The 13,108-nt window shown below is 44.9% G+C and overlaps 1 long non-coding RNA gene across 1 annotated transcript; it reads right to left on the reverse strand.

Moving 5' to 3' along the window:
• Positions 1–3,526: 3,526 nt before the first annotated feature.
• On the reverse strand, positions 3,527–4,484 carry LOC125711337 (uncharacterized). The gene is made up of 3 exons (XR_007382997.1): positions 4,438–4,484; positions 3,999–4,039; positions 3,527–3,879 (listed from the first exon to the last, which is right to left on the reverse strand). It is a non-coding gene; the product is annotated as an uncharacterized LOC125711337 (long non-coding RNA).
• Between the last annotated feature and the right edge of the window lie 8,624 nt (positions 4,485–13,108).

Consider the following 13,108-nt stretch of genomic DNA (forward strand, 5'->3'; position numbering starts at 1 on the left):
GGGAGTGGGTGAATTGTATTAAATTCATACATTCATTCTTTTGGCTCAGACATTACTGACCTAAAACAAATTGAGGCATTGGGTAAGTGCTTAAATTAGCTACTAAATGGCAAAAAATATTCTAAATATCACATTTTCCATTCTTCGGTATAATTTTAACGAATCACCTATGCTGCCAAACATTAACGCATAGATTGTCACAACACTCTATGTTTTAGTTCTTCTTTATGTGTATAGGACGGTGTGATGGTTCTGGTGGTGGGTGTGGCCGACGCTGCTCGCGATGTTTGGCTATGCTGCAGTCCCAGGGACCAAGTTGGAACACATTTCCACCTTCAAGCTTAGGTGGAAAAACGGCACCGAGACCCAGCAGCAGGACAACTTCACTTGTCCAGACAACCAGCCCTGCTTCATCATTGAAGTAAGCCCTGTGAACAGGAGCGAGATGTACTTCTGCAGTGGATGTTATAGCGGAAAGAACATCCCCATCCTCACGTCTGCCGGAGTGCCCCCTCAAGTGGGTGTGTGACTTAACTCGATGGATGAATTGGACAGAATGTACTGTTACTAGAGGTCGACCGATATGGGTTTTTCAATAGCCGATGCCGATATTTAGGAGTCAGGGTCAGGCGATGGCCGATATATGCTGCTGATTTTTTTTGGCCGATAATTGGACGTTTTCCCCTCTATTTGCATGGTAAAATATCACACTAATAATAACAAACGATACACAAAATTTCTCAATTTAGCATTTATTGAATACTCAACTTGGAAACAATAACACATTTATAAACAATAAAAATAGCAGCATCAGAATCTCTGTTAGTGCACAATATAGCAGCAAACTCCTCATGTTTGACGGAAGGAAATTTGTAAACAATACAAAAAGGAATAAGCATGTTATCTTCAGTTGTAATCCCACTTCCAGTCCCTGAGTCTTACTCACCACACTCATACTTCACAGCAATCAGACAGCAGTTAATTAACCAGAAGAGAAAAATGCAAAAACACAACAGAACTTGTAAATAATAACAAACTAATAGACAATAAAAATAGCAGCATCAGAATCTCTATTAGTGCCAAATATAGCAGCAAACTCCTCATGTCTGACGGAAGGAAAATTTATAAATACACAAAGGAATGAGCACATCTTCAGTTTTAATCCCATTTCCAGTCCCTGAGTCTTCCTCATCCCACAAGCAGGCAAGGCATGTCACCCCGGTTGTGTGACACTTATTTTATATAATAAAATAAGTGCCCCCTGCGGCCCCAGAGCCCGAGCAGCCGTCTCCGCTGCCTGCAGCTACCGCGCCCACGTCCGAGGCGCTTTCCCTGCCTGCAGCTCCCGGGCAGGCGCCCCCTCTGCAGCCTGCAGCTCCAGTCCCTGGCCCCACTCCAGTCCCTTCTCCCCCTGTGACTCTGGTACCCTCACCCCGACGAGCCCGACCCCGGCCACGGGTCCTTATGTCTGTGTCCCATAAGGGGAGAGGACACAGACGCACGGCTGGGGTCCCACCCGCCCAGCCCCCTGGCTCGCCCTCCCTCGCCGGCGCTAGGGCTTGGTCGGCGCCTGCGGGTCCTGGCCCTCCGGGTCGGCTGTCGTCTGCGGGTCCCCCTCCGCGGCCTCGTCGCCCTGCCTCGGTCCCTCCTCCGGCGTCTTATCGGTTGCCTGCGGGCCCCCCGACGGCGGCTCCTCATTCGCCTGCTGGTCCTCCCGCTCTGGCGTCGCCGTCTGCTGCGCCCTCGCCAGGGTCCCTTCCAGCTCCTTCGTCCCCTTCCCTGGTCTCCCCTCCGACTCCCTCCTTCGTCCCTGCGTCTGTCCCTCACCCCGTCTCCTCGGCCCCTCCGGCTCCGGCCTCCCGGCCGCCTGCAGCCCTTCCGGCTGCCTCCCGTCGCCCGCTGGGTCTCCCTCGGGCTCCTCTTGGTTCCCCCTCCTTCTCTCCCTGGCCTCCCGTCTTTGTCCCTCCTGCCTCTGCTCCCCCTCGCTTTGTTCCTCCTGTCTCTGTCCCTCCTCTCTTTGTCCCTCGTCCCTCTGGCTTCTGCTCCTCTTTCCCCGATGTTCCCTTCGTTCACTCCCGGTCCTTTTGTCCTGCCTGTTCCCTCCGTGTCCCCCTTTCTGATCTGTTTCTCTGCCTTTCCTGTCTTATGTCAAGTCTTGTCCTGGCTCCTTCCCCTGTGCCAGTTCTGTCTGTCCGTTCTGTTCCCTGTCCCTCATTAATGAGGTTTTATATAGATATACATATATGCCCGGCTTGTCCGCTCCTCGTGTGTGCTACGCCCCCTGATTACCCACGTGTGCTTCCCTGATCGTCTCCTGCTTTGCCCGATTACTTTGATTAGTCATGACCTATTTTAAGTCCTGGTCTTACCTGTTTGCCCTGTCCGTCATTGTAGTTTGTCAATGCCTGCGTTCCGTCCTGCTCTACCCGCTCCGTTTCCCCGATTAAAGACCCGTTTTCACAAACACAAAAAAAACTATATGTATACATATACATACACTGAACAAAAATATAAACGCAACACTTTTGTTTTTGCTCCCATTTTTCATGAGATGGACTTAAAGATCTACAATTCATTCCAGATACACAATATTACCATTTCTCTCAAACATTTCTCACAAATCAGTCTAAATGTGTGATAGTGAGCACTTCTGCTTTGCTGAGATAATCCATCCCACCTCACAGGTGTGCCACATCAAGATGCTGATCTGACATCATGGGTAGTGCACAGGTGTACCTTATACTGCCCACAATAAAAGGCCACCCTGGAATGTGCCATGAAAAATGGGAGCAGAAACAAGAGTGTTGCGTTTATATTTTTGTTCAGTATATATATTTATGGGTGTATCGAGACTAGATGGTCAGTATGGATAACTAAGGTGCACTAAAACTGGGTGAGCAGGCAAGGCATGTCACCCAGGTTGTCCGTCGTCTATCTGAGCCAATCAGATTGTCCGTCGTCTATCTGAGCCAATCAGATTGTCCGTCGTCTATCTGAGCCAATCAGATTGTCCGTCGTCTATCTGAGCCAATCAGATTGTCCGTCGTCTATCTGAGCCAATCAGATTGTCCGTCGTCTATCTGAGCCAATCAGATTGTCCGTCGTCTATCTGAGCCAATCAGATTGTCCGTCGTCTATCTGAGCCAATCAGATTGTCCGTCGTCTATCTGAGCCAATCAGATTGTCCGTCGTCTATCTGAGCCAATCAGATTGTCCGTCGTCTATCTGAGCCAATCAGATTGTCCGTCGTCTATCTGAGCCAATCAGATTGTCCGTCGTCTATCTGAGCCAATCAGATTGTCCGTCGTCTATCTGAGCCAATCAGATTGTCCGTCGTCTATCTGAGCCAATCAGATTGTCCGTCGTCTATCTGAGCCAATCAGATTGTCCGTCGTCTATCTGAGCCAATCAGATTGTCCGTCGTCTATCTGAGCCAATCAGATTGTCCGTCGTCTATCTGAGCCAATCAGATTGTCCGTCGTCTATCTGAGCCAATCAGATTGTCCGTCGTCTATCTGAGCCAATCAGATTGTCCGTCGTCTATCTGAGCCAATCAGATTGTCCGTCGTCTATCTGAGCCAATCAGATTGTCCGTCGTCTATCTGAGCCAATCAGATTGTCCGTCTATCTGAGCCAATCAGATTGTCCGTCTATCTGAACCAATCAGATTGTCTGTCTATCTGAACCAATCAGATTGTTTTTCTTACACAAAAAATTATTCCGTTTTCAAAACACTTTTGTGCAAGAAATGCTCCCATGAGCCTGTGTTTAGTGCCTACAGAGGTCTTCTTTTTGCCACTGGTACAGGAGAGTACGGGTCCCACCTTGCCACAGCCAGGCACCTCCACGCCATCGACGGGCCGCGGAATCTGTAACGAGCTGTAAGGCACGTTTCCCAAAGCCTTTGTTGCTAATAAGGTTATTTGCTAACAACATTAGATAACAACTGAATGGTTCCAACTATGCAAGTCGATAACATGAGGTTTTGGGAAACGTACCTTTTACATTAGCGGGGTCTCAATATCTTCATAATTTACAGCTGGATAAACAATGAGCGTAATGTAACTGTCAACTCATTACCTACATGTCTAATAAATGTTTAATAAATCCCATGAATATCTTTAAAAAAAAAAAAAAAAAAACTCAAATGTGCGGCTATTTTCAGCAGCTAGCTTTAAACATGATGCTGACATTTGACCCCCCAGTATCTTGTAATGAATTTTAAGCGGTGAGGTAACTTTCACAGGCTTTCTTTTCCTACTAATCAGTTACACAGAGACGAGTGTTTATTTTATGTATGTATGTGCGTGCGCGTGCGTGCGTGCGTGCGTGTGCGTGTGTGTGCATGCCTGCTTGAGTTCCACGTGCAGCAGTGGGACAGAAACACAGGAGGGTTGTGGGTCGGCTCCCCGGCGACAGAGACTGAGGGCGGGGTACCTGATCGTCACTGAGATAGTTGGGCAGGCCTCCGACAAAGAGCTTGTGTGGCGAGTCTGGAACCACGGTGGAGACGACCCCTGCAGACAGAGCGGCACGGCGCCCAAAGCCGGCCGATCACAGCAAACCGACATACGAATAAATAAAAACATTGAACAAATAAACATCATCAATAATATTCATGAATAATTACGCTTAATATACAAATAAAAGAATAGCTCCTGCAGATGATTTCAGATAACTACTGGAACAATGAGTTCTGGAGGGGAGCAAGCTCTGTTACATGCTATAGAAATGTTGATCTGATTCCTTTCATTATCAGATTGTTACCACTGTTAAAAACCACAGATATTGTATTCTGATTGTATGCATTTCCTTATTAGGGCATGTCAGTTACTTCTGTTAAAAATCAGTTTATTCTGACGTCGTAAATTTCCTGACCAGAGTTTACCCTCTTTAAAGTGATGGAGGTCCACTTGTGCCAAAGATATGTCAATATGCATATGAGATTTCGTTTGTGCCAAAAATATGTAAACAGCACACAGTCTATGTCGACTGAGAATGTGACAAAGAATTTTTCTGTGACAATTCTATTATGTCAATGAGTTTGTCTGTGGAGCCCCTGAAGGGACCTAATGGTGTCCGCTAATTAGATACCCAGAAATAAACTGTGTGGCTCCTGCCCAAGCATTGCTGCCCAAACAGCAGCTTCCTCCTTATGCCGCCGAGGGAGGAGTAGCAAGTGGTTCCCCTGCCCCTTCCCCTCTCCCCCCTGCAGACGAGGATCATAACCATTCAGCACCCGACTCTACCTCCTTCTCGGTGATGAAGTGCCGTGGCGAAACACTCAGGCAGCAGGACGAGGTAGCAGAAATTCTTGCCCCTATGTTGGTTTGTCCAAATCCTCAAGGGGGAGATGAGGTTTGCTCATCTGACACTGTAGATGAAGGAGTTGCCAGTGACCTGCTGGATCCCAGGCAGAACAGACCTCACCATGCGACAGCCCTTCAGAGACTGGTCCTCCTGCGCATGGACTGGGGCATGATGCATCAGTTTAAACAGGAGCCTGGTAAATCCTGCGAGTGCTACACCGAGCGACTGATGGCAGCATTCTCCAACTACAGCGGGATGGACTCCCCCAGCGGACCGAGAGTGTATGTGATGTAAAATACACTAAGATAACTCGGTTCCTTTAAAGAGAGGCACTTTTAATACTCTGTATTTTTTTCATGTGCTGTACCCTTAAAAAGTACAACACTAGTACTCCATATTCAAATAGTCCCATTAAAAACTACAGCCCCCAAACATCAAACTGCATGCTTCTATGTCACCTACACTTCATTAAGCAATATTAACACAAGTAACATGTTTCATCACTTAAAGCCAATCTAACTTTTTAAAAATAAAGTCTGTTTCAACTGGACTTTTACCTAAGTAAAACAAACATTTTATGTTCTAGTTTTCTTAAAAACTACTGAAACAAATAATTGGCTACACTGCAGTTCCGCCGTTTTGTTTGGCACCCCTGCGTGTCCTGCATTGTGTGGAAAAAACCTGAAGGCTGAGGAATGTTATGTAACACAGCTAGAATGTAAAAACTCTCTCTGGTGTAATTCACTGCGTAAAACCAATGGTGCTAAGTGTGGTGTCTTCTTCATAACACTCCCTGATGTTTGTGTCCGTGACCATGAGATAGGGTGGGCTGCTTTTCTTCCTTCCTTTGACTAGTATTCCTCCTAAATTGTTCATCTGTATTTGCTGCATTGGTACTTGTTGATGTGCGTGTGCCTTGTGTCACGATCGCCGTTTAACGGGAGCGGCGGACGGGCAGGAAACAGGCAAGGCAGGCAGGATACGGGGAAATACGGGGATTTATTAGGAACACGGGGTGCAGGAAACATCTCACGCAGACGGACTTCAATGACGGACACTGAACTCTAGTAAGACATGGACTCAAATAGACAGGACTGATTGAAAATAATCGGACACAGCTGGGTACGATCAGGGAAGCACGCGTGGATAATCAGGGGGCGTGGCACACACGGTGGTCGGACTGTCCGGGACCTCCTCGGGGACTAGGGCAGGAAAGTCTGGAGCTGGGTCAGGGACAGGAGTGGGGCCAGGAACAAGAGCCCCAGGGGGCACAGTCATTTGAGGCAGAGGGAGCGCCTCGGGCTCTAGGGCCGCAGGGGGCAGCGGAGGTGGCTGCTCGGGCTGCGCAGGAGCTACGGGCGACGAAGGCGGCTGCGCAGACGCTGTAGCAGGAACCCAGGACTTTATGCTCAGCCCACTGCTGTTAACTCCGATGACTCACAACTGAGCAGCAATGCACATTTCGAATCACATCATCAACATCAGGCTGATGACAAGACTGTGGGTCTCGTCAATAAAAACGGTGACTCAGCATACAAAGAGGAAGTGTGATGACTATCGGACTGCTGCAGAGCCAACAACCTGTCTCTGAATGTTGACCAAAGAAATGGTTGTTGACTTTAGAAGAACACAAAGCACAGAGTGACCACTCTCTGCTGCACATCGATGGCTCATCTGTGGAGATCGTAGAGAGTACCAGATTCCTTGTTGTCCATCTGGCGGAGAATCTCACCAGGTCCTTCAACATCAGCTCCATAGTAAGGAAAGCACAGCAGCACCTCTACTCTCCACGGAAGCTCAGAAAAGCCCATCTCCCATCCTCACACTCTATTGGGGAACTGTTGAAAGCACCCTGAGCAGCTGCATCACAGTCTGCTTTGGGAACTATGTCGCCTCAGATCGCAAGTCCCTACAACAGATAGTGATGACAGGTGAGAAAATCATTGGAGTATCTTGTTAGAGAAATATGTACTTTTTTTATTATCATTTTGCTAGACGCTTGGAAACAACACCCTGCCGCAGCTTGATCTTAATTGAGCAATAACACGTCTCAAGAACTGTCGCTTGAATATTTCCACCCCATATATGGTGACAAACAATGTTCAATGTCAGTTGCATATCCTGTTTGTGTACCTCAATAAAAGACACTGCGAGGGGAGTTCCTTTTTCGAAGTTGGCCGAGTTCGACTGAGAGGCTGACACCTCGAGGTCAGGACCGGGCTTCCCTTTGTAAGGAAAAGTGGTAAAAATGCCCCAAGGGCATTTCCATGCTGATTGGGAAAATTAGGCAAAATTTTTCTAACTGTGTTGCACTTGCATTTTCAGTATTTTTGATAGAAAATAAGGTATTTTTTCAGGAAACAAAAGACCTCTGGTGGTTACACGTTTTCTTCATGAAAATTTCATCGTTTGAATATTGCAACTGTTTTCATTAATTTTTTCACCACTTTAGATAGGATTTTATGCTATTCTCTGCAGCCCTATTTTTGAAGAAATCTCAAACTTTCACTGTGATGACATTTTATGTGGGTCTTGTTCTTAATATTTTCTGAGGTAAAAGTTTGTTCTAACATGTACTTTCTGTTTGGCAGTCTTCTTCACTGAGTGTAAAAGATTCTGTAACGCGAGTCACAAAAAAGTACAAGTTTTCTCACAAAAAAGAAGCCTATGCTAGTAGCAAACTGACAGTGATATATCTGCATCCCTAGCCCTTACTGGTTATGGGAAAACCAGCAGCAGGCCTGGTGTCCCCTCTTAGATAAGTTACTGGGCATTGAATATCTGTAACGCGAGTCACATGTAACGCGAGTCACAATGTTTCAACTGCACTACATACTGATTTCTTTAATTGTTTCAATCATAATAGCTTTATAGTAGTTTCTAAGATAAACTACAGATGGAAGCACTTTCTTTTACCCACAATTCATCTCGCTTCCTGTTTGTTCTGAAGCCACACCTCATAAACAAAAGTAAAAGAAATTAAACCCGACTTCATCTTGAATTTCAGGTATGTTTAAGGAATTTTTTACAGTATACTTTTAAGTTTTAAATACTGAAAACTATATAGACTTACTTAATACTAAAGAAAAGAAAATTAAGGTAAACAAAGGCCTGTTATTGAGGTCTCTAAGTATGACTACACATCCATTATCTACATGAACATGAATACAGAGTGATGCATTCTGTTACTGCCTGCAGAATAAGGCTGTGTGTTTTTATCTTATCTTAAACTTATCTTAAACACAGATAAATTTATTTAAAAAACACTGGATTTTCTTTGCTACATCACATGGGAAGGGCCCTGTCGATGGCATTGGTGGGGCAGTGAAACGGGTGGTATGGAATGCAGTGAGAAATACAAAAGCTATTGTCACAAATGCTTCTACCTTCACTGAGGCAGCCAGGGCAAGCAATGTCCAAGTCATTGAAATGAAGACCTCCGACATTGATGGGATCAACAGTGAACTGGGGATAGAAGAGGTATTTACAAATGCTCCCCCAGTTCCTGGCATTGCAAATGTTCACTGCATGAAGTTGGTTAATGGGAAAGCCACCTATTACACCCTCTCTTCAGATGCAGTATTTAATGCTGCTGAACCTTGTGCTGAATCAGATTCAGTACTAAGTGAGAGAGGATTAAATACCGACTCTGGAGAGAAGGCTGACACAAACGTCAGAGAAGCCAGTTCTGAAAATACATGTATATGTTCTAGGTGGGTGACTGGTTTGGTGTAGAATATGATGGGAAGGTTTACCCAGGGGAGGTAAAATGTATTGACAATGGTGAATACCAAGTTTCTGTAATGACACAAGCTGGCAAATTTTGGAAATGGCCTGTGAAACCAGACGAGATATTTTACACCCATGACAAACTGGTGAGAAGACTGAAGCCCCTTTTACTGTTAACAACCGCGGTCACTTTGGTTTTCCTGATTTTAATTCGTAGTCGTCTCTTGCAAGACGTCTGAAGAAAAAGAGTAGACTTCAGCATTGCATAAATACTTATACAAGTATTATATTTAGAAATCAGCGGTACATGTATGACTTGATCTATTTAGTAGGTATGAAAATGCTTTTCATCTGGTGACTCAAGTGAACTTTTCCAGTTACAGGAAAAATGTAACGTGAGTCACGGTAACACGAGTCACACCAATTCTGCAAGTCCCCAAGAATATTTAGAGAGAAGTATTTTATATTCCATCTTAATATAAGAGCCTAATGTGTTTCTAATGCATTACAAATATTCCTTTGTTCCAGTCATTTACCATTGAAGGAGACTTTTTTTTAAATGTTGGCTTAGTTTTTTGCCCTTTCCTTTTCGTGTAACGCGAGTCACACTGTAATTAGAAGTAATTAAAAGACTACTTAAAGACTTCTTACTTTTTGTTTATGTCATTTCACACCCATTGCCAATTGGCACATACATGCAAGAAGTGGTGTATACAAATGTATATGTGTGGGCGGTACACAAAACAATAACATGAAAACAGACCAAAAAATGTAACGCGAGTCACATGGAAATGCCCCCAAGGTTCTTGGTTTATCATTTGAATGCAGACAATGTTAGGAATTTATGATCATGGGGGAAGCCAGGGAGAGAATGGGGGTTCCAGTTGGCACCACTAGGGTGATAAGGATAAGATAAGGTGATAAGAATTTAATTACAATGATCATAAAAGTCTCTACCCTGTTCTGTCCTGTCCCCGTCTCAGGATCCTCACACTCCAGGGGGTCACTCTTTATATGTAAATTCACTCACAACACCTACACACAACACCTTGGTGGGGAGGGCCTTTTTGGGTATAAAGGGGGGTGAAGAACTGTCTTCAATTTGTGTCTGAGCTGCCTTTCAGTACCCGGTGTGTCTCTACACTGTATTACATTGTATTATTTTTGCTGTTCAATAAACCATCATTTTGCTGAAACTGCGGAGACTCTGCAAGTGGATTCCCTACACCTTGCAGCAAGTAAAACGTCATCACAGCTGTCTGTGTTGTTCTGTGTTCAGAGACTGGTTTGTTTCCAGCGCATCTTCAGAAGAAGATAACCCTAACATATCTCTCCCCTCCATCACGGATATTCACACCACACACTGCATCCGCAAAGCCACCACCATTGTGGATGACCCCACCCACCCCTCACATTATCGTTTCACCCTCCTGCCTTCTGGAAATAGGTCCCGGAGCATTCGGGCCTTTACAGCCAGACTCAAACAGCTTTATCCCCCATGCCGTCAGACTACTGAACTCTCAGGGACTAATCTGATACCACACACACATACACTCATTAACACACTTTATTATTTAACTACTATTTTTTTATCTTATTGTAGCCATGTTTACAGTTACTTTTATTTATTTTTATTGCTACCTCATTGCACAACCAAACTGCACCTTATCAGTATTGGGTTTACTGTGCTGTTTGTGCTCGTTGGTGTCAGTTGTCCTCTCTTTTTGCACTGTCCTGCAATGTTTGCACAGTTTTTGCTCATTATGCACCATACAGTATGTTGCTAGGTTGGTATGTGTTAGTCTTGTGTTAATTTAAGTAGCACCTTGGTCCGAGAGAAACAGTTTCTTTTGTAACTGTACTATACTCAACTGTGTAAAGTTAAAAATAACATTAAAGACCTACTTGACTTGACTTTTACTGATAACAGGTGCTAAAGTGAAGTGACTTGCTTCTGGGAAAGATCTCCAGCTGAAATTCTCTACAACAATTATGGGAGAAATATGGGAAGGACGCGGCGTCAGACCTGCCCCAGTGGGACGAATGTGGTTTTCCTAGAAACAGCAGCTTCAGTCCCAATCAGATAAGCCAGATGCGTTTGAAATTAGAGGAACAGGATCAGACTGGTTGCTCAGGTATTAATGTGGTAGAACTAAAACGGAGACAAATTGGAAGGTGTTTCAATTGTGGGAAAATGAGACAAAGCAGGCAGAGGAGATGCGGGTGGCAAAAAAGCATGAGATAAGGAATGCAGAGAATGTGGATGAGGGTGAGACTCCTGTGAAAACTGTGTATTGAAAATTAGGGCCACAGTATTGTCATCCATCCTGTCAGGGTATGTGGAAATACACTGAGGGTAAATGGCCTAATGCAGGAAGTGTCTTAATCCTATAACATCCAGCTGATTCAGGCTGTTGGGACAGTGTGGGACTGCACTCTTCTGGCTGGGACCTCGAATAAATGAATGAATGTTACATGTATACAGCCCTTTTCTAAGATACACAAAGAGCTTTACAGAGGCAATGGGGAGCCACTTCAACCCAAAGGTGAGGCAGCAGGAGAGGGGGCCCAGGCAGAGAGAACAGCCAACAAGAGGGGTGCTTCCACAGACAGGACGGGGGCCCCGGCAGACCAACGCTGACGACTCCTGGGACCAAGTCAACAGAGCAGCTGTTGTCATTGTGACTCACCCTCATACATCCATCCATCCATTGTCCAAACCGTTTATCCTACTGGGTCGCGGGGGGTCCGGAGCCTATCCTGCAAACAATGGGCACAAGGCAGGGAACAACCCAGGATGGGGGCCAGCCCATCGGAGGGCACATTCACACACCATTCACACACCATTCACACACACATGCACTCCTACGGCCAATTTAGCAAGAGAGAACATGCAAACTCCACACACATGTGACCCAGGCAGAGACTCAAACCGGGGTCCCAGAAGTGTGAGGCAACAGTGCTAACCGCTGCACCACCATGCCGCCCCACTGTTGGTTACATGTGTACATATTTTGTCTGATCTCTTCACCACCAGGTGGCAATATAGCAGCTCCAGAGTTGTTGATGGCTAGAGTAAAAATAAAAACACAGTAGCACAGAGGTGTAGCTAAAAATTCTGGGCCCCTGACAGAATGTCACCTTGCGCCCCTCTATCGAATTTTACATACTGGGAGAGAGATTTGTTGAGCCATCTTCCAATCTAATCCAATCCAGCTTTATTTAAAAAGCACTTTAAACAACCTTATCGACCAAAGTGCTGCACAAAGGAATAAATAAAAATATTCACAAACTTAAAAACGAATTAAAATAAATTTTATAAAAACCAAAACATTAAATGTAAGTAAATGGCCATTAATAAAATAAAAATATTATATTAATAATTATTTATGAATATATAAAAATTTATATTAATAAAGAAAAGGCTAAGATTGAAATAAAATTTACTATTAAAGTTAATATCTCACAAGGTGTCCAAGGAGAAGAGATGAGTTTTAAAAAGAGATTTAAAGATTTAAAGAGAAGAGGCCTCTCTAATGTGAAAAGGCAAATCATTCCACATTTTAGGAGCTGCGAATGCAAAAGCTCGATCCCCTCTAAGCTCACGCTGAGTCTTAGGAACCATCAGGAGCAGCTGATCAGCTGACCTGAGAGAGCAGGTGGGGGTGTAAGGGTGAAGCAGCTCACAGAGGTCAGGTGGAGCAAGACCCTTGAGGGCTTTAAAAGCAAATAACAGAATTTTTAAATGAATCCTAAAATGTACGGGCAGCCAGTGGAGTGAGTCTAAAATGGGGGAGACATGCTCATATTTCCATGTGCGGCAGTATTTTGAACCTTCTGGAGGTGAACAATAGTGGAGCCTCTAACCCCAACATAGAGGGCGTTACAGTGGTCCAAACTAGTACCGACAAAAGAGTGGATTACTGTCTCAAAGTGCTGCCTAGAAAGAATTGGCTTTATTTTGGCCAACTGCCTCAATTGTAAAAAGCTTGACTTGACAACTGATCTTATCTGCGTGTCAAACTTAAGGTTGGTGTCGACTTTAACCCCTAGGTGTGTGATGACTGGT

The sequence above is a fragment of the Brienomyrus brachyistius genome, chromosome 17 (assembly GCF_023856365.1).
Source record: "Brienomyrus brachyistius isolate T26 chromosome 17, BBRACH_0.4, whole genome shotgun sequence".
Classification (NCBI taxonomy): Eukaryota; Metazoa; Chordata; class Actinopteri; order Osteoglossiformes; family Mormyridae; genus Brienomyrus; species Brienomyrus brachyistius.